The sequence below is a fragment of the Schistocerca cancellata genome, chromosome 3 (assembly GCF_023864275.1).
Source record: "Schistocerca cancellata isolate TAMUIC-IGC-003103 chromosome 3, iqSchCanc2.1, whole genome shotgun sequence".
Lineage (NCBI taxonomy): Eukaryota > Metazoa > Arthropoda > Insecta > Orthoptera > Acrididae > Schistocerca > Schistocerca cancellata.
The window spans coordinates 808,391,668-808,418,550 of NC_064628.1; positions in this window are offsets into that span (position 1 = coordinate 808,391,668).

Here is a 26,883-nt window from a genome sequence, read left to right on the forward strand (position 1 = left end):
ACAGTATGGTTTGAGAGTAAATCGGAGAAAGACGAAGGTAATGAGAAGTAGTAGAAATGAGAACAGCGAGAAACTTAACATCAGGATTGATGGTCACGAAGTCAATGAAGTTAAGGAATTCTGCTACCTAGGCAGTAAAATAACCTATGACGGACGGAGCAAGGAGGACATCAAAAGCAGACTCGCTATGGCGAAAAAGGCATTTCTGGCCAAGAGAAGTCTACTGATATCAAATACCGGATTTTATTTGAGGAAGAAATTTCTGAGGATGTACGTCTGGAGTACAGCATTGTATGGTAGTGAAACATGGACTGTGGGAAAACCGGAACAGAAGAGAATCGAAGTATTTGAGATGTGGTGCTATAGACGAATGTTGAAAATTAGGTGGACTGATAAGGTAAGGAATGAGAAGGTTCTACGCAGAATCGGAGAGGAAAGGAATATGTGGAAAACACTGATAAGGAGAAGGGACGGGATGATAGGACATATGCTAAGACATGAGGGAATGACTTCCATGGTACTAGAGGGAGCTGTAGAGGGCAAAAACTGTAGAGGAAGACAGAGATTGGAATACGTCAAGCAAATAATAGAGGACGTAGGTTGCAAGTGCTACTCTGAGATGAAGAGGTTAGCACAGGAAAGGAATTCGTGGCGGGCCGCATCAAACCAGTCAGTTGACTGATGACCAAAAAAAAATCAAAGACTACAGTCCCTCGCTGATGCAAAAACGTGAAGCATCTAAGTCAATGCAATCGTAAGATACGGCCTTTTCTGTCACGTATTTTTGCAAACACGCTCATCAAAACCCACACGGTACTTCCCCGTTGACCTATACTCATGAAATTTGCCAAAAAGCAAGGCTTCGCAGTACAACCAAAGGTAAAAAATCCGAAAATTTTAAATTTGTAATTATATAATACAAAAAAATTTAGGTCATTTGTTATGAGACTGTTTATCTCTCTGTCCATCTGTTAAGACGGCTTTTCCTCAGGCATAGATTGTGCGGCTGGTCCTGGCGGAGGTTCGAGTCCTCCCTCGGGCATGGGTGTGTGTGTTTGTCTCTAGGATAATTTAGGTTAAGTAGTGTGTAAGCTTAGGGACCGGTGACCTTAGCAGTTAACTCCCATAAGATTTCACACACATTTGAACATTTTTTCTCAGGAATGGGTATATCAAGTTGAATTTTATCTCACATACTAAGGTTTGTGGTCCCTTGGGTGTGTAATAAAAGTTTGTTTCTAACTCAATGTAATCAAAAGATATGGCCATTTATGTCACATATTTTGATATTCTAAAATACACTCATCAAAACCGACAGGGAATGGTCCTTTGACCTAGAATCCTGAAATTTGGCAAGAATCAAGATTTTACAGTGCAACCGCCGGAAAACATTGTGCAATTGGTTACTTGTAATTATACCACACAAAAGGATTTGCTCATTCGTTATCAGACTGTTTGTTTGACCGTCCGTCTATTAAGATCCCGTTTTCTCACGAACAGATTGATGTACCAAGTTGAAATTTATCTAACATAATAAGGTCTATGGTCCCCTGGCGGTGTAATAAACGTTTGCTTCTAAGTCACTGTAATCAAAAAAATATGGCCGTTTATGTCTATACTCGCTAACTAGTCATCGAAACTTACAGAGTACGTCCCGTTGACATAGAGACTTCGGCAAGAAGGGAGATCTTACAGAACAACCAACCAAAAGAATCCAAAAATGGTTAATCTGTAATTATATCACGCGAAAAATATTTAGTTTGTCATTTGTCGTCCAACTTTAAAGTTGAAATAAAACATTCTGGAAAATCTAGGAAGCCGAATGATTTATATCTTCCTAGTGTTAATGTCTATAACAAGCAAAATTCGTCGAGATCCTCGATTCTCGGAATGGGTGAACTGCTTGTATACATAATTAAGCTTCTGCGGTGCCCTTAGTGCGCGACTCCTCGCACCTGCCAACCTTTTTTTTTCCAGGGACTACGTCATTTTTAAAATTTTACTTCATTTTTTTCGTGTTTGTGTTTAACGTCCATTTATGACATAACAAGCCATTCTTTTAATGTTGAGAAGAACGAACTACCCAGTTGCCTCTAGGATAAACGCAGCAGTGTTGCTCAAAAGCGTATTCGTACATGACGAAAATAAATTGGTGGTTCACCTGCTTATTATCATCCTAAATCTACATCTCCATAGATACTCTGCAAACCACCGTACGGTATGTGGCGAATGGTACCCAGTACCACTACTATTTATTTCTTTTCCTTTCCAGTTCTCAAATAGAGCAACGGAAAAACAACTTTCTATATGTCTCCGTATGACCCATAATTTCTCAATATTATCTTGGTGGTCCTTACGTGCAATGTATGTTGGCGGCAGTAGAATCGTCCTGCAGTCAGCTTCAAATGCCGGTTCTGTAAATTTTCTCAATAGTGTTTCTCGAAAAGAACGTCGCCCTCCCTCCAGGGATTCCCATTTGAGATCTGAAGCATCTCTGTAACACGTGTTGTTCGAACGTGCCGGTAACAAATCTAACAGCCCGCCTTCGAGTTGCTTCGATGTCTTCCTTCATTCGGACCTGTTACGGATCCCAAAGACTCGAGCAGCACTCAAGAATAGGTCGCACCAGCGTCCTATATGCGACCTCCTTTACAGGTGAACCACTCTTTCCTAAAATTTTCCCAGTAAACCGAAGTCGACCATTCACCTTCCCTACCACAGTTCTCACATGCTCGTTCCATTTCATACCCCCTTGCAACGTTACGTCCAGATATTTTAACGACTTGACTCTGTCAAACAGGACAATAGTAATGCTGTATCCGAACAGTACAGGTTTGTTCTTCCTACTTATCCGCATTAGCGGAAATTTTTCCACATTTAGAGCCAGCTGCCATTCATCACAACAGCTACAATTTTGGTCAAAGTTGTCTTGTATCTTCCTACAGTCACTTGGCGTTGAGGCCTTACCGTACACCACAGCATCATTGGCAAACAGCCGCAGATTGCTGCCAGCCCTGTCCGCCAAATCATGTCTGTATATAGAGAACAACAGCGCACCTATCACACTTCCCTGAAGCACTCCTGACTATACACTCGCCGTCGAGGACAACGTACTGACATTGTCTCCTTTGAGGGACATATACTTAGTTCAACGAGCCTCCATCTTTTTCGTCCCATCGGAAAAATAGGTTCTGTCAATCTCTGCAAAATACTCGTTGACTGCAACTGTCAGTTCCTCATTTGATGGAAGTTCCATTCCAACAAGCCGAAGTTTCAAGTCAGGGAACAGGAAGAAATCACTTGGGGTAAGTCTGATGAACAGGGGATAAGGAGCCAATTCAAAGCCCAATTCATGTACTTTCACTACTGTTATCGCTGATATGTGGGATGTTTTTTTGTCCCGATGAAAGAACAATTTTCTGCGACCCAACCTTAGTTTTTTTTCAGTCAACGCAAGTTTCAAACAATCCACCAATGAAGCATAATAGAGCCTCTTAGGGTTCTGCTTTTTTCCAAGTAATCTATGAGGTTCATTCCTCGGGAATCCCAAAAAACAGTGGCCATCGTCTTACCAGCTGACAAAATGGTCTCTGCCTTCCTAGTTGCACCTTCATCAGTCTTTGCCCTTTGTTTTGACTATTCTTTTGACTCTGGTATGTAATGATGGATCCAGGTTTCATCGGCAGTCACAAATCGCCGCAAGAAGCCTTGTGGATTACGATTAAACATCTTTAGACATTGTGTTGGAATGTTGTGCCTGATGCGCCTTTGGTCAACTGGGAGTAAATGCGGCATCCACATCGTACACAGCTTCTTCATAGCGAATTCTTGGAGGGGGATATTATCCACTCGCTCAGTTGAGATGCCTAGTCTCAGTAATCTCAAGAATTTTTCTTCAGAGGTCTTGCATTACCATAGCATGGATTTTGTCAATGGTTTTCTTTGTTGTGACCTCTATTGGACAGTCAGAGCTCTCTTAGCCTTCGGTGCTTGTCCATCCACTTTTAAATTTATTAATCCAATAGTAAATGGTCTTCAATGATGGAGCCGGCCGCGGTGGCCGAGCGGTTCTGGGCGCTTCAGTCCGGAACCGCGCGACTGCTACGGTCGCAGGTTCGAATCCTGCCTCGGGCATGGATGTGTGTTATGTCCTTAGGTTAGTTAGGTTTAATTAGTTTTAAGTTCTAGGAGACTGATGACCTCAGATGTTAAGTCCCATAGTGCTCAGGGCAATTTTTTTTTCAATGATGGTGCGAGGGCGCGTTTGATTCATCCTATTCTGTTTTGATCTGTGTGACAGTCCAACCCTTCAAATGAAAATGTTTAATAACAGTGCGAAATCTCCCGAATGAGCAGTGGAGTGTGCACTGATGTGAAACTTCCTGCCAGATTAAAACTGTGTGCCGGACCGAGACTCGAAATCGGGACCTTTGCCTTTCGCGGGCAAGTGCTCTAACATCTGAGCTACCCAAGCACGACTCACGCCCCGTCCTCACAGCTTTACTTCTGCCAGTACCTCGTCTCCTACCTTCCAAACTTTACAGAAGCTCTCCTGCGAACATTGCAGAACTAGCACTCCACAAAGAAAAGATATTGCGGAGACATGGCTTAGCCACAGCCTGGGGGATGTTTCCAGAATTAGATTTTCACTCTGCAGCGGAGTGTGCGCTGATATGAAACTTCCTGACAGATTAAAACTGCGTGCCGGACCGAGACTCGAACTCGGAACCTTTGGCTTTCGCGGGCAAGTGCTCTACCATCTGAGCTACCCAAGCACGACTCACGCCCGTCCTCTCAGCTTTACTTCCGCCAGTAACTTGTTCCTACCTTCCAAACTTTACAGAAGCTCTCCTGCGAATCTTGTCTAAGCCATGTCTCCGCAATATCTTTTCTTTCAGGAGTGCTAGTTCTGCAAGGTTCGCAGGAGAGCTCCTGTAAAGTTTGGAATGTAGGAGACGAGGTACTGGCAGAAGTAAAGCTGTGAGGACGGGGCGTGAGTCGTGCTTGGGTAGCTCAGATGGTAGAGCACTTGCCCGCGAAAGGCAAAGGTTCCGAGTTCGAGGCTCAGTCCGGCACACAGTTTCGATCTGTCAGGAAGTTTCAGTGCGAAATCTGTTTTTTTTTCTTTTTTTTTTTTTTTTTTTAATTTCCAGTCACAGTCGACACACTGATCAATGCGGAAGGCTCAGCTCATGACAGTGTTTCTATTCTTTCCAATCGCGTATGGAGCGGGAGAAGAATGACAGCTGAAAGGTCTCTGTGCACATTGGAAATAGTCTAATCCTGTCTTCACGATCCCTACATTGTCGGTACATAGTGGTCTAACATAATGTCCAGATTCTTCACTTAACACTCATTCTTGAAACTCAGTAACCAAGCATTCTGAGGATAACTGACATATATCTTCAATGCAGGTTTCCCAACATCCCCGTAAGACTCTCCCGAAAGTCAGACAAACTTGTGACCTTTCATGCGACTCTTCTATATGTTCAATACCCGAGATTAGTACTGTTTGCTACGGATCCCACATACTTGAGCTGTATTCTAAGGTTGGTTGCACGACTGTTTTGTAAGCAATCTGCTTTATAAATTGCATTTTACGAAAGTCCTGTCAAAAAACCGAAGCAGCTATCTGCTCTGAGTGGGATTGATCTTATGTGGTCATTCTATTTCATTTCCCCACAAATTGCTACGACCAGGTATTTGTATGCATTCGCTTATTCCCATTATGACACATGGATATTGTAACCTTAGGATACTACGCTTTTGAATTTGGTGAAGTGCACCATTATTCATTTGTGAACGGTTAAAGCAAGCTGTCCAGCTTTTGCGCGGCTTTGAAATCTTATCTAGATCTGATTGAATACTCCCTCAGATATTTACACATAGCTGCAAAAGTGTCCAGTTGTTGCTAATACTGTCTGTCAGGTCCTTAATACACAACACAATCACGAACAGCTTGGGCCCCAAAACACTTTTTTGGAGAACGTCAGAAGTTAACATCTATATACGTTCCTAGCATCCCACTTAGACAATGAATGGACATCATTTAGTTCCAATATGATGGAAGTAGAGAAATTATGGGCAAAACTTAAACGAATTACAAATAGCGATTCGGAGAAATATGTGCCGAGTAAGTGAATTAAGGACGGAAAAGAGCCGTCGTGGTTTAATGTGAAAAATCGGAAAATTCTAAGGAAGCAAAGACTGTTGCGGTGCGCAAAGCATGCAATAACCACCACCGTCATATCTTAGCAAAGAAAGTACCCGAGAGACCAAGAGAATTATAGTTCTGCGTAAAATCGCGAAGTGAATCGATGGCTTCTATCCTGCCACACCTCAACCATACTGGTATGGTAATATAAGATAGCAAAAGGAAAGCTGGAGTTTTAAATTTCGCGTTCAAGAAATCGTTCACGCAGGAGGATCGTACAAAAATACCGTCGTTTGAGAATCGCACAGACTCCCGTATAGAGGACGTACACTATGAGATCAAACGTATCCGGACACCTGGCTGAAAATGACTTAAAGTTCGTGGCACCCTCCATCGGTAATACAACATGAAATTATTACGGCGATTTTGCGCCGGAATCAACGCAAATTGTATTGAAATCAATGACATTCGCTTCAGACCATCCCCATACTGCTACACAATTGTCTGCGCTATGCATACGTGTTGTGATCCTAGCAGGGCTTCTTTGGTTTTGTTTGATATGTGCTGTAATGCATCAGCACTCGTAACAAGACCTCCAGAATTGATCGTACTAGCATCTTATATACCACATCCTCTACAGTATGTGACATTTTTGGAGAACCTTCCCAGCAAATCGAAGTCTTCCAGCCACATCACCTTTTCTTTACGAAGTCGAAGAATGATTCCACTGTAAGTGTGAAAGGTTTTCATGCTCATAGTCATAACATTTTAATGTGTTTACCTCAATTTCACATGTTTAGCGGTACGTCATCTCTCAAGGACATTTTGCTTACGTATTTAGCTGGTAATACATGCAACCGAACAATCAGTTTAATAAGCCACAGCTGCAAAATACTAACACGAATTCTTTACAGACGAATGGAAAAACTAGTAGAAGCCGACCTCGGGGAAGATCAGTTTGGATTCCGTAGAAATACTGGAACACGTGAGGCAATACTGACCTTACGACTTATCTTAGAAGAAAGATTAAGGAAAGGCAAACCTACGTTTCTAGCATTTGTAGACTTAGAGAAAGCTTTTGACAATGTTGACTGGAATACTCTCTTTCAAATTCTAAAGGTGGCAGGGGTAAAATACAGGGAGCGAAAGGCTATTTACAATTTGTACAGAAAGCAGATGGCAGTTATAAGAGTCGAGGGGCATGAGAGGGAAGCAGCGGTTGGGAAGGGAGTGAGACAGGGTTGTAGCCTCTCCCCAATGTTATTCAATCTGTATATTGAGCAAGCAGTAAAGGAAACAACAGAAAAATTTGGAGTAGGTATTAAAATCCATGGAGAAGAAATAAAAACTTTGAGGTTCGCCGATGACATTGTAATTCTGTCAGAGACAGCAAAGGACTTGGAAGAGCAGTTGAACGGAATGGATGGTGTCTTGAAGGGAGGATATAAGATGAACATCAACAAAAGCAAAACGAGGATAATGGAATGTAGTCGAATTAAGTCGGGTGATGTTGAGGGTATTAGATTAGGAAATGAGACACTTAAAGTAGTAAAGGAGTTTTGCTATTTGGGGAGCAAAATAACTGATGATGGTCGAAGTAGAGAGGATATAAAATGTAGACTGGCAATGGCAAGGAAAGCGTTTCTGAAGAAGAGAAATTTGTTAACATCGAGTATAGATTTAAGTGTCAGGAAGTCATTTCTGAAAGTATTTGTGTGGAGTGTAGCCATGTATGGAAGTGAAACATGGACGGTAAATAGTTTGGACAAGAAGAGAATAGAAGCTTTTGAAATGTGGTGCTACAGAAGAATGCTGAAGATTAGATGGGTAGATCACATAACTAATGAGGAAGTATTGAATAGGATTGGGGAGAAGAGAAGTTTGTGGCACAACTTGACCAGAAGAAGGGATCGGTTGGTAGGACATGTTCTGAGGCATCAAGGGATCACCAATTTAGTATTGGAAGGCGGCGTGGAGGGTAAAAATCGCAGGGGGAGACCAAGAGATGAATACACTCAGCAGATTCAGAAGGATGTAGGTTGCAGTAGGTACTGGGAGATGAAGAAGCTTGCACAGGATAGAGTAGCATGGAGAGCTGCATCAAACCAGTCTCAGGACTGAAGACAACAACAACAACAACATGCATCTCAGCGGCCAGTGCAACGAAATCGAGTTTCTTGCCAGAAACAAATGTATGCTGGGCAGCAGCGTTTCAGGTTTGAATTTAACGGTATGCTGCTAATACTATACTAACGTCACGAACAACACAGACACTAGTTCATACCTATCTCTCTCTCTCTCTCTCTCTCTCTCTTAATAACGATGAAGCACATGGTTAGCTACACGTGTATTACACCCTCAAACCAATGTGGCGTGTTTCGATCCTTGTATCACAGACACCCATCCTGCTAACACCAAATGTCCCATGTCTGAAAATACATAAATGACAGACATAGACATGAAACATTTACAAAGCATATCTAAATCATTTTTGTGGGTGTGATTCTTTTAACAACATACTTGTGTTAGACGTCTTGTTGGACAAGGGTGGCTGTGATAGAGAGGTTTGCTTTTAAGAATTTCACTGCATTCCACATGCAAACTTATGATTGCCATTAGATCGAGCATGTGGACAAATCAGCTCCACAGTTTTTTCCCTCCTGAGTTATCTGCATTGTATGTTTATACACAACTCCCATTAATTACAGGTGAGGAGCTGACATTCAGTAGTGTTCCAGATGCTTTCAGATCAGACGAAATCGATGGCTAAGACGCCAATGTGAATGCTCCTCATACTACTGTAGCATTGGAGTGAGAAAATATGCTATAGTAGGCCTTAAAGGCATGTGGTACTTGTGACACAAGTCAGTAGAGTATCGTGGTCATTGTTGTTGTTGCGTTTATGGAACATTCATCCATGGATCCAAACAGTAGTTCCCGTGGCGAATTCTGTAAGGTAGTTGCAGCAGATTCACACTGTAAATTGCAATAGGTTCCCAACTAGCTGTAGTAATAATAGTAATACATTCATAAGCATCGATTCTGAACTATTTGTACAACAATCACCAAAGACTCTTTTCATGGGTGGTAGTATTATTCTTTAGAAAACACCGATTTTTGCTGTAGGTATGCCTTGGTGTGATGGGAATTTCATATTGATTTAGACGAAATGTTGAACTCAAACCACTCTTCGTTTAAACAGAAAGTGATCTAATGTCCAGGTTAGTATTGCATTTTTGGGTGATCCCTTATATAAATTGCAAGTATTTTATGGTCTGCATATGACATCTAACATTTCCAGCGGATTTCTAACTGGTGACAATAGAGGAATCTGAAGATGTAAGTGATATGTGAAAGATGTAAACCTACATAGCGCACTGGCAGGCAATGGGACCTTCCATTATTATTAGCAAGCTTGTGCGCTTCCGTATGATTTCTAATCATTTTCTTACTCCCAATAAGGGCACTTGTGCAGGAGGTCTTTCTGCAGTTCACGATAAGGAGTGTCAACAGTTGTATAAATGGAAATGTCGTGTGGCTAGGGCCTCCCGTCGGGTAGACCGTTCGCCTGGTGCAGGTCTTTCGATTTGACGCCACTTCGGCGACCTGCGTGTCGATGGGGATGAAATGATGATGATTAGGACAACACAACACCCAGTCCCTGAGCGGAGAAAATCTCCGAGACAGCCGGGAATCGAACCCGGGCCCTTAGAATTGACAGTCTGTCACGCTGACCACTCAGCTACCGGGGCGGACTCAACAGTTGTGAAATGAAATCATTGGGTGTGTGGACTTGCTGAAAATTCTACAAGCCTTGCTGGTAGTAGGACACTGAAATACGTTCGACTATAGCGCAATAATTCCGACTGTCGTCGAATTTATAGTTATTCAGTGTCTCCCAAGTACATTAGGGTTACACATTTAGCTGGTGATGTACTTTTAAATTATCTGGAGGTATCAGAAATGACACAGCACACAGTTTTCACATATTTAAAACATGCTGTTGGTTTTAGTTAAATACTTTTAAATTCTCTGGAGGTATCAGGAATGACATAGCACACAGTTTTCACATATTTAAAACATGCTGTTGGTTTTAGTTAATGCCTTTAGTAACCCGTCGTCTTGTCATTTGTTACTGTTCGTTACTAGTTGTATGTACAAAAAGTTATATATATACAAAAAGTTATATATATATATATATATATATATATATATATATATATATATATATATATATATATATATATATATATATATATACTCCTGGAAATAGAAAAAAGAACACATTGACACCGGTGTGTCAGACCCACCATACTTGCTCCGGACACTGCGAGAGGGCTGTACAAGCAATGATCACACGCACGGCACAGCGGACACACCAGGAACCGCGGTGTTGGCCGTCGAATGGCGCTAGCTGCGCAGCATTTGTGCACCGCCGCCGTCAGTGTCAGCCAGTTTGCCGTGGCATACGGAGCTCCATCGCAGTCTTTAACACTGGTAGCATGCCGCGACAGCGTGGACGTGAACCGTATGTGCAGTTGACGGACTTTGAGCGAGGGCGTATAGTGGGCATGCGGGAGGCCGGGTGGACGTACCGCCGAATTGCTCAACACGTGGGGCGTGAGGTCTCCACAGCACATCGATGTTGTCGCCAGTGGTCGGCGGAAGGTGCACGTGCCCGTCGACCTGGGACCGGACCGCAGCGACGCACGGATGCACGCCAAGACCGTAGGATCCTACGCAGTGCCGTAGGGGACCGCACCGCCACTTCCCAGCAAATTAGGGACACTGTTGCTCCTGGGGTATCGGCGAGGACCATTCGCAACCGTCTCCATGAAGCTGGGCTACGGTCCCGCACACCGTTAGGCCGTCTTCCGCTCACGCCCCAACATCGTGCAGCCCGCCTCCAGTGGTATCGCGACAGGCGTGAATGGAGGGACGAATGGAGACGTGTCGTCATCAGCGATGAGAGTCGCTTCTGCCTTGGTGCCAATGATGGTCGTATGCGTTTTTGGCGCCGTGCAGGTGAGCGCCACAATCAGGACTGCATACGACCGAGGCACACAGGGCCAACACCCGGCATCATGGTGTGGGGAGCGATCTCCTACACTGGCCGTACACCACTGGTGATCGTCGAGGGGACACTGAATAGTGCACGGTACATCCAAACCGTCATCGAACCCATCGTTCTACCATTCCTAGACTGGCAAGGGAACTTGCTGTTCCAACAGGACAATGCACGTCCGCATGTATCCCGTGCCACCCAACGTGCTCTAGAAGGTGTAAGTCAACTACCCTGGCCAGCAAGATCTCCGGATCTGTCCCCCATTGAGCATGTTTGGGACTGGATGAAGCGTCGTCTCACGCGGTCTGCACGTCCAGCACGAACGCTGGTCCAACTGAGGCGCCAGGTGGAAATGGCATGGCAAGCCGTTCCACAGGACTACATCCAGCATCTCTACGATCGTCTCCATGGGAGAATAGCAGCCTGCATTGCTGCGAAAGGTGGATATACACTGTACTAGTGCCGACATTGTGCATGCTCTGTTGCCTGTGTCTATGTGCCTGTGGTTCTGTCAGTGTGATCATGTGATGTATCTGACCCCAGGAATGTGTCAATAAAGTTTCCCCTTCCTGGGACAATGAATTCACGGTGTTCTTATATATATATATATATATATATATATATATATATATATATATAAGCTCATGACCGTTATAGCGGGTATTATATATAAATATAAAATACGCGCTATAACGATCGTGAGCTTTAGTTATCTTTGAGATCGGACGTGGTGAGTTGTTGTTAGTCAAGAATGCGTTTAAGGCTACAAAATCGCGATTATCAACAGCTCACTGAGTTTGAATGAGGTTGCGTAATATTGCTTCGAGTAGCTGGATGTTCCTTCTGCGATATTGCAGAAAGACTTTGCAGGAATATAGCCACTGTACATGATATATGGCAGCAGTGATCACAAGAATGTACAGTGGTATGAAGACCAGGCTCTGAGTGGCTATATGCCACTACTGATAGGAATGCCCTGTAGTGTGCATTCCTCTGATCCCAAGCATGAGCTCACTGCTGAAGACCTGCAACCAACCTGTCTGCAGTCTAGATGCACTGGACCTACACATGGAGCTATGGACTGGGGTGCGATTTCGTTTGACAGTGGGGGCACTCTCGTAGTTATCCAACACACCCTGACTGCAAAATTGTACATCATTTTGGTAACACAACCTGCTGTGCTGCCATTCTTGAACAAATTCTAGGGGGTAATGTCCAACAGGATAACACTCGCTCATGTACCGCTGTTGTAACCCAGCATGCCCATGTACGGCTGTTGTAACCTAACATTCTCTACAGAGTATCAACGCGTTGCCTTGGCGTGCTCAGACACAAGATCTGTCTCCAATTGAGCACATATAGCACATCACTGAGCAACGCCAGTGGCATCCACAAACAGAATTAACTGTAGGCTACCTGTATTGACTGGCCAAGTGCAACATCCATGGAATTCCATCCCACAAACTGACAGCTGGCACCTGTACAACACAATGCAAGCACATATGCATGTTTGCATTCAGTACAGCGTCCTGGTGGTTATACTGGTTATTAATGTATCACTATTTCTCATTTGCTGTCGCTTATCTCGCACTTGTATTAACCTGTGATCTTGCAATGTGAATCACTTACATATGTTACCTAGACAAATGTATTCCCAAAATTTAATTACTCTGCATTAATTATTTTTTATTGTAGCAGTTTTTTCTGCCGCTATACATATATATACACACACACACATACAACTTTTACGCCTTATTATACTTCTTGAATTGTGGAACAAAGATTACTATCATTAAAACACTGTCATGCTTTTATTTTTCTGCATTGACCATATTAATCACCCTGTGCTGTTTTTAAATGTTTATTTTCAAATGTTTCAAATTCAACATGTATTTCACGTAAAGCATTTGGAGCTCTAGTAAACTTAGGAATGTCATCTTTAAACTCTGCTGTTTTTTGAATTTCTGTTTATAGTAGTAACAATAGCAGTTTTAGCTATAGCCAACATACAAACACCTATACACAAATCGAAGGCTTCTTCATCATGAACTTTGTGCTCCAATACTTGTTTGGCAATATCACAAAAGAGTGATGCAGTATATAATTACCATATTCTGAGTCTCTCTGTGGTGATCCATATTGCACTGTACTCACATTTGGACGCTTTAAATATACACACTGTGTTGGGTCTCGAGATGTTAACTTCGTTGCATCGTAACCAAACGTGTTGATGATGAATACACTGTTGCTGCTGAAGATATCGATGCCGTGAGGAAATACATTCTACTCATATGTTATGAAGTCTTCAGTGTACTGCAGCCTGCAGCATCATTAATCCCACACCATATCAATGAACTTTGTATCACACCATACATTTCTACTTTAACTTTGAAATCTATGTCAGGTGCTAAACAGACCTTAACGAAGTTTAATCCATTGGAAGTCGACTGATAAGCAGTTTTGAACAACAAGTTCCTGAAATGACTTAGCTGTGGCTGGGTGAGTTGTCTTTGTGTACAATATAGTGGGAACACAAAGTCTAGCAACAATTCCGTGTCCTTTGATACATCGGATGCTGTGTCTGAAAACTTGTCTGCATGCTGACTTACGGTGACAGCGACAGATATAGCAGACACACAAAGTCTGAGAACAGTCCTGCATGACTTGATTTTCACTCACTTGTGTTGGAATGTACATCAAGGAGCGTGTCTGCATGCTGACCTTGTTTCTGCTGCTCCTGCTACTCAGATGTATCAGGCACTGCAATGTCTATCTCAAGGAGCTGTCAAACTGAGGGAGAAATAAAAAACAACCCATGAAAACACATATAATGAATAATAATGACAACAAGTTAATAAAAATTGTGAGAGTGGAATGGGTTAGTACTTAGATCCTACTGTCAGAGTTATTTTCTTCTGTTTGGAGGTGATAGACGTATGAATACTCTGTATGATGATGATCAACCTTTCACCGTGGTGTACAGAGCACACCTGGTGGGTCTCCTTGATGCCCAGTAGGCCTGGATGCTGAGGATGAGTGATAGGGAGTGTACGACTGTAGTGACATGCAAATTGTACAAATTTTTTGTTCAGGCAACATTGCAGACTGAACCTGTATCCCCAGGTCAGCCACCTTGGATCGCCATCTTCGATTCTGATGTCATCGATGATGTCACTGATCGCTATCTTGGATCATCATCTTGGGTTGCTATCTTCGGTTCTATACCTATAACTATATAGACTGCTCCAGTACCCTATCTTGGCTTGCTTACCATGCAGATTGCGTCGTGGTCAGCCAACAAGTTTACATTTTTTGGCCAGTTTGTTACAGATTTGCACTGATTTGGCATAGTGAAAGGCATTTATATTCGTGCTTCATATGATATACTCAGGTTCCAAACTTCGTCCGAAATATTTCAGAGTAGCCTTCATAAAATCAAACTTGAATGACTCTTAATTTCACGATGTATTTCATTGTAGTTGAACATATTTCAATGTTATACAGACTGGAAGGCTTTTAGAATTTCTCCAAGACCACATTCACAGTCGTTTCACATCACACTATCGCGACCAGCAGAAAGACCTCCTGCACAAGTGCCCTTGTTGGACATCGTAAAATGATTTTGAAATTCTATGGAAGCACGTAAGCTTCCTAACGGAAGTCCCGCTTCCCAGACAGTTGATTATGATTGTATTTAACATATCACTCACATCTTCAGATTTATAAGCTGCCGTAATTTAACAGTCTGCTGGAAATGTTCGATGTCTTATGCATAACGCAAAACCTTTACAATTCATGTAAGAAGTCACCTACAATGCTATGCTAACCTGGACATTAGATTACTCCCTGTTTAAAGGAAGAGTGATTGGAGTTTAACATTTCGTCTAAATTGATATCCAATTCCCAACACACAGACCCATAGCTACAGCGAAAATCAGTGTTTGGTAAAGAATAATACTGCCACCCATCAAAAGAGTGTTTGGTGATAGTTGTACAGCTAGTTCAGAATCTATGCTTATGAATGTGCTACTAGTATTACGACAGCTAATTAAGAACTTGTTGTGATCTACTGTATGAATCTATCTACTACCTTACAGAATTCGCCATGAAACCTACTTTTTGAATCCATGGAATGAATGTACAACAACAATAACAACAACCATGAGTACTCTACCGACTGTGCCTCATGGACCACATGTCCTTAAGACCTACTATAGCCGATTTTCCCACTCTAGCAATCTTATAATTGGCTATGGTATAAGACTCAATCGTGCTACGGTAGTATGAGGAGCATTCGCACTGATGTCTTAGCCATCAATTTCGTATGATCTGAATGCATCTGGACCGCTATTGGATGTCAGCTCCTCACCTTGTAATTAACAGGAGTTGTGAGTAAATGTACGATGCCAGATACCTCAGGAGGAAAAAACTTGGAGCTGATTTGTCCACATGCTCGATTTACTGGCAATCATAAGCTGCATGTGGAATGCAGTGTAACTCGTAAAAGCAGACCTCTCTATCACAGCCATCGACGGCCATGGTCAACAAAAGATTTCCAAAACAAGCGGGTTGTTGAAGGAAACGTAACTGCATTCCTCAGAAACGATTTAGAAATTCTTTGGAAATGTTTCATGCCTATCTCTGTCGTTTAAATATATTGAGATGTGGGACATTTGGAGTCCAGTATAACGAAGTGTGATCTGTCTTCCAACAGGGTGGATGTTTGTGGTACTAGAATTCAATCATGCTACGTTGGTTTGAGGGTGTAATGCTCACATGTAGTTAACAGTATGCTTGACTGTTATTAAGAGAGAGAGAGACTGGGGTAAGCTAGTGCTCTTGACTTGTTCATGAAAATTTATCAGCAGCTTACTGTTAAGTTCAAACCTCAGACACTGTGCCTAACACATTACTGCTTCTGTCAAGGAGCATACTTTCGTTGCACTTGCCACTGAGATGCGCATATTACCAGCTAAATAAGTAAACCTAATATCCTTGAGGATGGAGTACTACTAAACATTTAAAGCTGAGTAAAATATATAAAAAACTTACGATTATGAGCACGAAAACCTTTCGCACTTACTGTGGAATGATTCTTTGACTTTGAAAAGAAGAGGTGAAGCATATGGAAGACTTAGATTTGTTGGTATGGTTCCCGAAAAATATTACATGCTATAAAGGAAATTGTATTAACACGCTAGTACGATCTATTCTAGATGTTTGTTAGGAGAGCTTATGAAGTAAGCATTACAACAGATATCGAACGAAATCAGAATGCTCTGCTACGACCGTAACACGTATGCATAGCACCGACGAAAGAGTAACAGTCTGGGGAGGATGTGAAGCGAATTTCTTTGATTTCAGTACAATATCTGCTGATTTCAGTGCAAAATTAAGGTAAAATTTGAATGTTGCATAATGCACTATTCTTCATGTACACTCATGCTCATAAATTACGGATACTGCTGATACATGGCGAAACAACGCTCTGGTGGGCGGTTTGCGGGTTTAAATCATCTCGGGGTATGACCATGCGGTGCATTTGACCTCCGATCGTCGCCCAGTGGTGCTGGCAGCAGTCTACATACGCAGAGGTATGTGTCAGAGTACAGTGCAGCGAGTAAGTGTTCAGACGTTTTCCGACGTGCTAATGGTGACTGTGTATTGAAAATGGCTCAAAGAACACATATTGATGACGTTGTGTGGGGTAGAATACTAGGGCGACTGGAGGCTGGCCAAACACAGCAGGTCGTAGCATAGGCCCTCCGTGTGCCACAAAGTGTGATCACGATATTGTGGCAATGATTCCAGTAGACAGGAAACGTGTCCAGGCGCTACAGTACGGGACGTCCACAGCGTACAACAACACAAGAAGACCGATATCACACCATCAGTGCTCGCAGACAGCCACGTAGTACTGCATGTAGCCTTGCTCAGGACGTTACCGCAGCCATTGGAACAGCTGCCTCCAGACACACAGTCTACAGTCGACTGATCAGACATGGTTTATTCGCCCAGAGACCTGCAAGGTGCATTCCACTGACCCCTGGTCACAGGAGAGCCTGTAAAGCCTGGTGTTAAGAACACAGTACATGGTCATTGGAACAGTGGTTCCAGGTTATGTTCACGGACGAGTCCAGGTATAGTCTGAAGAGTGATTCTCGCCAGGTTTTCATCTAGCGTGAACCAGGAACCGGATACCAATCCCTTAATGTCCTTGAAAGGGACCTGTATGGAGGTCGTAGTTTGATGGTGTGGAGTTGGGTTATGATCGGTGCACGTACACCCCTGCATGTCTTTGACAGAGGAACTGTAACAGGTCAGGTGTATCGGGACGTCATTTTGCACCAGTATGTCCGCTTTTTCAGGGGTGCAGTGGATCCCACCTTCCTCCTGATGGATGATAACGCTCGGCCCCACCGAGCTGCCATCGTGGAGGAGTGCCTTAAAACAGAAGATATCAGGCGAATGGAGTGTCCTGCCTGTTCTCCAGATCTAAACCCTTGTATGTGTGCATGGTGATCATATCCCATATTGATGTCGGGGTAAATGTGCAGGAAACAGTGGCGTTTTGTAGCACATGTGTTTCAGGATGGTTTTCTCAACTTATCACCAATACCGTGGACTTGCAGATCTGCATCGTATGTGTTCCCTATGTGCCTATGCTATTACCGCCAGATTTGTGTAGTGCCACGTTGTGTGGCACTACATTCTGCAATTATCCTTAATTTATGAGCATGTGTAGGTCCCACGTTGCTAACAGAATTACCACTTGATGCCATTAGCTTTTGACCATGCTGACGATGATGATGATATTTAGTCTGTGGGGCGCTGAACTGCGCGGTCGTCAGCGCCCGTACCGTCTCGATTTTTACACAATCCAATTTTTTACACAGTCCAATCCAGCCACTGTCACAAATAATGATGATGATGATGAAATGATGAGGACAACAACGAACGCCTAGTCCCCAGGCAGAGAAAATCCCCAACCCGACCGGGAATCGAACCCAGGACTCCGTGGTCCAGAGGTAGCAACACTAGCCACTAGACCAAGAGCTGCGGACGCTTATGAGCATGAAAACTTTCCGCAAATCAGAAGTCATGAGCTGGTGTGGCACCATGCGTTTCTCTCTAACAAAGCAGTATTAAGCAGTCATTCCTATTTTCAAGAAGTGGGAATAAATCTCGTATTTTTCGGGTTTCAGTAAAAACAATAAAGTGCCCTGACCGATGATCTTAAGTCTGATGCCTGCTTCTAGTACAGTGGGTATCTAACGTTGCACTTTGCGTTAAAACGCGTCAAACCATCAAGTAACGATGCATTAGTGACAGGAATACAAGTCCTGATAACCCCAGTCTCCAAGATCCTTGTATGAGATATGGACTGTTCTGCTGCGTGTGTACAACTTCATATTTTGTAAACTTTCACATTAATGTTTAGTGATGTGAATGTCGGTGCATCGCAATGGGGTGATGTTCCGCTTACCGCTACCGGCCACAGGGCGTGCTGAGGATGCTGATGTCAACAGCTGCCATACTCTGGACCAGACTCCGTGATTCATAACTTCACTATGCTGACAGCGTCTTCCCTCGTTAGGGCTGTGAGCTCATTTCGCCTGTAGTCTGCAGACCATCCTGACAGGATGTGCTGTAGTTTAGCATCTGACGATGGAGACAGTTTTTTGTTGTTGAAATGCTTTGGTTAAGAAGGGTATGGTCCATTAGTCTCATAAGATGTCGTCGTTTCATTACGTGCATTTGACATGCTTTTTACAGCTACAATTCACCATTCTGTTTTGTATAAAGTTGATTTGTCTCTGTACATTAGATACTTGAAAGGAGTACTTCTGACGTAAGAGATAACCATCAAGCTCATAAAAGCATTTACAACATCGTATTAGGTACTATAAAATCATTCATGTCACATAATAAAATCTACAAATTCGTCATTATTGTCAAATAGTAATACAAATTACCAACAGAAAACACTTAACAGTAAGAGTGGGAGCATTCTACATAATGCTGACTGCTTAATGTCTATTCAGTAACCGACACGTTAATTTTTGTGATGAATTTTAAAATAAATCTAGCACCTTACGTGTTTTCGAATTCTGTGCTATTTGCAAAATTTCTTTGAGTGAAGAAATGTAGGTCGTGGGTACACAATCGTGAAGCCATCAGAATCTGCTATTCCATACCAACATATCAAAGTGACCCAGTTCTTTTAAAAGTACAATAATTCTTAGATTTTTAATTTTTGAACAGTGTAAAACAAGCTTTAACGATAAAAGTTTTTGTCATCACTATTTGTTCAAAATGTAAGAATTTAATTTTGTAATTGTTACATGTATGTTCTTATATTAATAACACAAGAATTACTGTACATTTAATGTGCAACTTCAGTAGATGTTCTGTTCACAAAGTCCTTGAAATTTGCTGTGTAAATTGGTACATGTAATTAAATGCAGGAGTCTAGGTGATCATCAGTCAACATTTCTCAGTGGTTAACTTTAATGAAATACCTATTGGAAACTAGTGGTTCCAAGCGTAAGTAGAAGCTAATGAAGCCTTTATCCTAAGTGCAACATTAACTAATAAAGGCTATTTCTCCTGAGTATTTTTAAATATATTAATTCACGTATGCAGCAACAGCTGCTCGATTCAGATCAAAATATTTTCTATGGAAGAAGGTATATTCAACAGTTCAAGGCTAGCCCAAAGGAAAGATACGTAATGATTTACCACTAAAATCTTTTGAAATCTGAAAACCGGTCAATGAAATCATCTCCAAAATTGATCATTATTGTATGACAATCATAAGACATTTCACTTTCTTCTGTGGAAGTGCCTTATCTCACCTATTTTAGGCAGCACTCCCATAAACGAAATTTGTCAGTAAAAGAATTTACTTTGAATATCATATCAGCCCCCCCCTCCCCCCCAATGAATCATGGACGTTGCCATTGGTGGGGAGGCTTGCGTGCCTCAACGATACAGATAGCCGTACCGTAGGTGCTACCACAACGGAGGGGTATCTGTTGAGAGGCCAGACAAACGTGTGGTTCCTGAAGAGGGGCAGCAGTCTTTTCAGTAGTTGCGGGGGCAACAGTCTGGATGATTGACTGGTTCAAAAATGGCTCTGAGCACTATGGGACTTAACATCTATGGTCATCAGTCCCCCAGAACTTATAACTACTTAAACCTAACTAACCAAAGGACATCACACAACACCCAGTCATCACGAGGCAGAGAAAATCCCCGACCCCGCCGGGAATCGAATCCGGGAACCCGGGCGCGGGAAGCGAGAACGCTACCGCACGACCACGAGCTGCGGACGATGATTGACTGACCTGGCCTTGTAACACTAACCAAAACAGCCTTGCTGTGCTGGTACTGCGAACGGCTGAAAGCAAGGGGAAACTACAGCCGTAATTTTTCCCGAGGGCATGCAGCTTTACTGTACGATTAAATGATGATGGCGTCCTCTTGGGTAAAATATTCCGGAGGTAAAATAGTTCCGCATTAGGATCTCCGGGCGGGGACTACTCAAGAGGACGTCGTTATCAGGAGAAAGAAAACGGGCGTTCTACGGATCGGAGCGTGGAATGTCAGATCCCTTAATCGGGCAGGTAGGTTAGAAAATTTAAAAAGGGAAATGGATAGGTTAAAGTTAGATATAGTGGGAATTACTGAAGTTCGGTGGCAGGAGGAACAAGACTTTTGGTCAGGTGAATACAGGGCTATAAATACAAAATGAAATAGGGGTAATGCGGAGTAGCTTTAATAATGAATAAAAAAATAGGAGTGCGAGTAGGTTACTACAAACAGCATAGTGAACGCATTATTGTGCCCAAGATAGACACGAAGCCCACGCCTACTACAGTAGTACAAGTTTATATGCCAACTAGCTCTGCAGATTATGAAGAAATTGATGAAATGTATGATGAGATAAAAGAAATTATTCAGGTAGTGAAGGGAGACGAAAATTTAATAGTCATGGGTGACTGGAATTCGAGAGTAGGAAAAGGAAGAGAAGGAAACGTAGTAGGTGAATATGGATTGGGGCTAGGAAATCCAAGAGGGAGCCGCCTGGTAGAGTTTTGCACAGAGCATAACTTAATCATAGCTAACACTTGGTTCAAGAATCATGAAAGGAGGTTGTATACAGGGAAGAACCCTGGAGATACAAGAAGGTTTCAGATAAGATTATATAATGGTAAGACAGAGATTTAGAAACCAGATTTTAAATTGCAAGACATTTCCAGGGGCAGATGTGGACTCTGACCACAATCTATTGATTATGAACTGTAAATTAAAACTGAAGAAACTGCAAAAAGGTGGGAATTTAAGGAGATGGGATCTGGATAAACAGAAAGAACCAGAGGATGTACAGAGTTTCAAGGAGAGCATAAAGAAACAATTGACAGGAATGGGGGAAAGAAATACAGTAGAAGAAGAATGGGTAGTTTTGAGGGACGAAGTAGTGAAGGCAGCAGAGGATCAAGTACGTAAAAAGACGAGGGCTAGTAGAAATCCTTGGGTAACAGAAGAGATACTGAATTTAATTGATGAAAGGAGAAAATAAAAAAAAAATGCAGTAAGTGAATCAGGCAAAAGGGAATACAAACGTCTCAAAAATGAGATCGACAGGAAGTGCAAAATGGCTAAGCACGGATAGCTAGAGGACAAATGTAAGGATGTAGAGGCTTACCTCACGAGGGGTAAGATAGATACTGCCTACAGGAAAATTAAAGAAACCTTTGGAGAAAAGCGAACCACTTTTATGAATATCAAGAGCTCAGATGGAAATCCAGTTCTAAGCAAAGAAGGGAAAGCAGAAAGGTGGAAGGAGTATATAGAGGGTCTATCCAGGGGCGATGTTCTTGAGGACAATATTACGGAAATGGAAGAGGAGGTAGATGAAGATGAAATGAGAGATATGATACTGCGTGAAGAGTTTGACAGAGCACTGAAAGACCTAAGTCGAAACAAGGCCCTGGGAGTAGACAACAGTCCATTACAACTACTGACAGCCTTGGGAGATCCAGTCCTGACAAAACTCTACCATCTGGTGAGCAAGATGTATGAGACAGGCGAAATACCCTCAGACTTCAAGAAGAATGTAATAATTCCAATCCCAAAGAAAGCAGGTGTTGACAGATGTGAAAAATACCGAACTATCAGTTTAATAAGTCACAGCTGCAAAATACTAAGGCGAATTCTTTACAGACGAATGGAAAAACTGGTAGAAGCCGACCTCGGGGAAGATCAGTTTGGATTCCATAGAAATGTTGGAACACGTGAGGCAATACTGACCCTACAGCTTATCTTAGAAGCTAGATGAAGAAAAGGCAAACCTACGTTTCTAGCATTAGTAGACTTAGAGAAAACTTTTGACAATGTTGACTGGAATTCTTTCTTTCAAATTCTAAAGGTGGCGGGGGAAAAATACAGGGAACGAAAGGCTATTTACAATTTGTACAGAAAGCAGATGGCAGTTGTAAGAGTCGAGGGACATGAAAGGGAAGCAGTGGTTGGGAAGGGAGTGAGACAGGGTTGTAGCCTCTCCCCGATGTTATTCAATCTGTATATTGAGCAAGCAGTAAAGGAAACAAAAGAAAAGTTCGGAGTAGGTATTAAAATCCATGGAGATGAAATAAAAACTTTGAGGTTCACCGATGACATTGTAATTCTGTCAGAGACAGCAAAGGACTTGGAAGAGCAGTTGAACGTAATGGACAGTGTCTTGAAAGGAGGATATAAGATGAACATCAACAAAAGCAAAACAAGGATAGTGGAATGTAGTCAAATTAAGTCAGGTGATGCTGAGAGAATTAGTTTAGGAAAGGAGACACTTAAAGCAGTAAAGGAGTTTTTCTATTTGGGGATGATGGTCGAAGTAGAGAGGATATAAAATGTAGACTGGCAATGGCAAGGAAAGTGTTTCTGAAGAAGAGAAATTTGTTAACATCGAGTATTGATTTAAGTGTCAGGATGTCGTTTCTGAAAGTACACTCCTGGAAATTGAAATAAGAACACCGTGAATTCATTGTCCCAGGGAGGGGAAACTTTATTGACACATTCCTGGGGTCAGATACATCATATGATCACACTGACAGAACCACAGGCACATAGACACAGGCAACAGAGCATGCACAATGTCGGCACTAGTACAGTGTATATCCACCTTTCGCAGCAATGCAGGCTGCTGTTCTCCCATGGAGACGATCGTAGAGATGCTGCATGTAGTCCTGTGGAACGGCTTGCCATGCCATTTCCACCTGGCGCCTCAGTTGGACCAGCGTTCGTGCTGGACGTGCAGACCGCGTGAGACGACGCTTCATCCAGTCCCAAACATGCTCAATGGGGGACAGATCCGGAGATCTTGCTGGCCAGGGTAGTTGACTTACACCTTCTAGAGCACGTTGGGTGGCACGGGATACATGCGGACGTGCATTGTCCTGTTGGAACAGCAAGTTCCCTTGCCGGTCTAGGAATGGTAGAACGATGGGTTCGATGACGGTTTGGATGTACCGTGCACTATTCAGTGTCCCCTCGACGATCACCAGTGGTGTACGGCCAGTGTAGGAGATCGCTCCCCACACCATGATGCCGGGTGTTGGCCCTGTGTACCTCGGTCGTATGCAGTCCTGATTGTGGCGCTCACCTGCACGGCGCCAATCACGCATACGACCATCATTGGCACCAAGGCAGAAGCGACTCTCATCGCTGAAGACGACACGTCTCCATTCGTCCCTCCATTCACACCTGTCGCGATACCACTGGAGGCGGGCTGCACGATGTTGGGGCGTGAGCGGAAGACGGCCTAACGGTGTGCGGGACCGTAGCCCAGCTTCATGGAGACGGTTGCGAATGGTCCTCGCCGATACCCCAGGAGCAACAGTGTCCCTAATTTGCTGGGAAGTGGCGGTGCGGTCCCCTACGGCACTGCGTAGGATCCTACGGTCTTGGCGTGCATCCGTGCGTCGCTGCGGTCCGGTCCCAGGTCGACGGGCACGTGCACCTTCCGCCGACCACTGGCGACAACATAGATGTACTGTGGAGACCTCACGCCCCACGTGTTGAGCAATTCGGCGGTACGTCCACCCGGCCTCCTGCATGCCCTCTATACGCCCTCGCTCAAAGTCCGTCAACTGCACATACGGTTCACGTCCACGCTGTCGCGGCATGCTACCAGTGTTAAAGACTGCGATGGAGCTCCGTATGCCACGGCAAACTGGCTGACACTGACGGCGGCGGTGCGCAAATGCTGCGCAGCTAGCGCCATTCGACGGCCAACACCGCGGTTCCTGGTGTGTCCGCTGTGCCGTGCGTGTGATCATTGCTTGTACAGCCCTCTCGCAGTGTCCGGGGCAAGTATGGTGGGTCTGACACACCGGTGTCAATGTGTTCTTTTTTCCATTTCCAGGAGTGTATTTGTATGGAGTGTAGCCATGTGTGGAAGTGAAACCTGGACGATAACTAGTTTGGACACGAAGAGAATAGAAGCTTTCGAAATGTGGTGCTACAGAAGAATGCTGAAGATTAGATGGGTAGATCACATAACTAATGATGAGGTATTGAATAGAATTGGGGAGAAGAGGAGCTTTGTGGCACAACTTGACTAGAAGAAGGGATTGGTTGGTAGGACATGTTCTGAGGCATCAAGGGATCACCAATTTAGTACTGGAGGGCAGCGCGGAGGGTAAAAATCGTAGAGGGAGACCAAGAGATGAATACACTAAGCAGATTCAGAAGGATGTAGGCTGCAGTAGGTACTGGGAGATGAAGAAGTTTGCACGGGATAGAGTAGCATGGAGAGCTACATCAAACCAGTCTCAGGACTGAAGACCACAACAACAACAACAACATCATATCAGCAATGTCTTTCTCATCATATTGAAATTTCAAATTCAGCTCATTATTAAGTTTTTTTGGTAGGTCCATTAAGAAAGCAAAATTCGTAAGCCAGAGAGGATATTCGATATAAGGTAGCAGACTATTATCATCTAGTTCTTGAGGAAACAGCGAAAGATTGTGGAAACATGGGAGTACTTTTATTTCACCGAGCCAATGCTCTTCAGGTTGAACAAGCGAATCTTCTTTTTGTAGTTCCACTTTACCTGCGAATTCCCTGAGAACTCTTCTTTGAAGAGAGTGGTACCTAATTTTGTTGACTAGTTTCATTCAAATTTTAAAACTTTGCACTGTTGCTGTAAAATACAGAGACACTTCAAGAACTGCGTAAAACTTTAATCTCATCGGCACTGAGCCAATCTAGTATCATAAGCACTACACGACGGGGACTGCGCTACTCGGCTTGTTCTCCGATATTTCTCCGTCTCGGTTTTACGTCCTCCTAGTTCGGGAACGAGTCATCGGTCCCGCATACTCCGACTCCTGATGACTGATGTTCGCCCAGGCGATGATCTTCTTAGAACTTCCCTTACCGCTACGTTCTTCGTTGCCTTTCTGCTTGTTGCCTGTCGCTGGAGCTTCGAATTTACCCTGGGTTGCAGGATCCTTATAGGGCTTCATTCGAAGGACGTGGACAGTATCTCTGATATTTCGCCGTCTTTTGTCGGTGTCGAATTCTTCAACTTCATAAGTAACATCAGACAACTGTCTTACAACCTTATACGGTCCAAAGTAGCGCCTGAGGAGCTTCTCAGAGAGACCAGCCTTCCGAACAGGAGTGAAGATCCAGACGAGGTCACCAGGCTGGTAGACAACAGGGTGGTGGCTCCCCTCATTCCTTCGGCGATCGTTTTCTTGAGCCTGCAGCGTGCGGAGTCGAGCTAACTACCGAGCTTCCTCAGCTCTGCTTAACACTTGGCCGATGTACTCGTCGTCCACGTCATCAGGATGCAACGGAAACACAGTGTCCATCGTCGTCGTCGCCTCACCGCCCATGTACCAGGAAAAATGGCGTAAATTCTGTGGTGTCTTGTTTGGCGGTGTTGTAGGCAAATGTCACGGAAGGTAGCACCTCATCCCAGTTGCTCTGCTCAACATTGACGAACATCGATAGCATGTCGGCCAAGGTCTTATTAAGGCGTTCAGTAAGCCCGTTAGTTTGCGGATGGCAGGCAGTCGTCATGTGATGAGTAATGTTTCACCGACGGTTTATCCCTGTCACAAGATTCGATTGAAAAACTTTCCCTCGATCCTTAATTAACGACCTTGGGGCACCGTGTTTTAATACAATGTCTTCTACGATGAATTTGGCTACCTCGAATGCTTCGGCTGTTTTCACGGCTTTTGTAATGGCATAGCGTGTCAGATAATCAGTGCAAACAATAATCCATCTATTGCCACTAGCAGACGTTGGAAATCGTCCGAGGAGGTCAATCCCAACACGTTGGAAAGGCGTTTCGGTTGGTGGAATTGGTATGAGTCGGCCAGGTGGTTTCTGAGGAACTGCCTTTCTCCTCTGGTTCTCTTGACAGTGCGACACATACTGACGGACACTCCTAAATAAACCTGCCCAGAAAAATCTCTTGCGGATCCTATCATATGTCTTAATAAATCCTAAATGTACGGCCTCAGGTGTGTCATGGAATTTCTTTAGAGCATCTAAGCGCATGTGCTTAGGAATGACTGGTAGCCACCTCTTTCCAAAAGGATCAAAGTTTTTCTTGCAAAGTAATCCATTTACTACCTT